The sequence below is a fragment of the Molossus molossus genome, unplaced genomic scaffold, assembly GCF_014108415.1.
Source record: "Molossus molossus isolate mMolMol1 unplaced genomic scaffold, mMolMol1.p scaffold_m16_p_17, whole genome shotgun sequence".
NCBI lineage: Eukaryota > Metazoa > Chordata > Mammalia > Chiroptera > Molossidae > Molossus > Molossus molossus.
The window spans coordinates 703150-704724 of record NW_023425352.1 but is presented as its reverse complement, the minus strand read 5'-3'; positions in this window follow the sequence as shown (position 1 = coordinate 704724).

The following is a 1575-nucleotide window of genomic DNA, read 5'->3' as shown; positions in this document are numbered from 1 at the left end:
TGGCTCCTGCCGTTATTTTTTAAGGACTCGAGCCATAAAAAACCAACACTTTGGATTTCTGAATGAACGTTTCAACGTTAAACTCCGCGGTTTCCTGTCGCAGAAGCACACTCCTTGAATCCTAATTGTTCTGCAGCGTGGCTCTTTTCTGGTTACATTAAACATCCTCGTGCCCTTCGGTTGCAACATCGGAGTTTCCACACTGAGACTCTGCAAACTCCTTGAACAGTTTATTTTCAGCCGCTTATAACGAGCCATTCATCTCCCGTCTGAGGAAAACCGAGTGGAAAGTGTGGCTTTTCTGGGGGGTTTCTCCCCGGCCGCCCTCCTGCGGATTTGAGGGCCGTGTGAGACGGGGCACCGATGGGGGGCTGTCCTGTGCTGGCCCCCTCCCGCAGGCCGCTCCCTGCAAGTGTTGGGATCCTGCCTCCCCGGTGTGAGAGGGCATGACAGGTACTCGCGCCTGGACAGTGTCGGTGGCAGTTCTGGTTCTGACCCAAGACCTGGGAGAACATTCTGAGTGGACCTGAGCCCGGCGCCCTCCACAGAGACCAGCACACAGCCTCCCCGCCCAGACCCTGCGCGGGTGGGAGAGGGGGGTTCGCCGTGGGCGTATTGCTCACAGCTCCGGCGTCCTGGGCTCAGAAGCAACGTCCATCCCCAGTGGGGCCTTGGGGATAAATGGGATGCATTGGAACTGAGCACCCCCTGTCTCCCCGAAATCATGTTCCCTCCCTGCTTCCTTATCCTGTGCTCATTTTCATGCAGGCTGCCTCCTCTGCGGAACTGGCAACGGGAGGAGGGTCGAGAGACACCTTGATCACGAGTCGGGGAAGGTCCCCCAGGGGCTCTGTGCAGAGAGAAGGGCCAGTGACCTCCTGGTCGGAGGTGAGGAGGTTCGCAGGGAGTCCTGGGCCTTCTTGTCCTCCCCTCTTTGCTCCCTGCAGCTGCCACACCCAGTGACCACCAGCTGGGCAGCTGAAAGCAACAGGGATGGGTCCCTCCCAGCTCCGGAGGCCGGAGTCCACGATGAAGCTGATGGCGGGGCCGCTGTCCCTCTGAAGGGTCTGGGGGATCCTTCCTTATCTCTTCCAGGTTCTCGTGGCTCAAGTGTCCCCTGGCTTATAGCTGCTCACTTTAATCTCTGCTCCGTCTTCATGTGGGCTTTCCTCGTGGTCTTGTCTTCTGCCTCTTAGAAAGACACCTGCCATTGGCCCTGGGGCCTGCCCGCGTGGCCTGTGGTGGTCTCGTCTTAGGTCATTAACTTCACCGCATCTGCAAAACCCTTTTCTTAAGTAAGGTCCCGTTTGCAGGTTCTGGGGATTAGGATGCAGACGTATCTTTTGGGGGGCCACCCCCACCCTGAGTTGTGTAGACGGGATTGGGTTTGAGGAATAGGGTCCTTGTGGGATACAGTTCCGTCCCGCCCAGTAGGCATCAGGGACCAGACGCGGCGGGCCCCTCCCTCCAGCCCGCCCGCGCTCCCACCTCGGGAAGAGGGGACGCAGCCTGTTTCCGGTCTGAGCTTCTTCCGCCTGGAGCCTCTTCTCCAGGGCCCAGCGTCCTGTCGGTGGC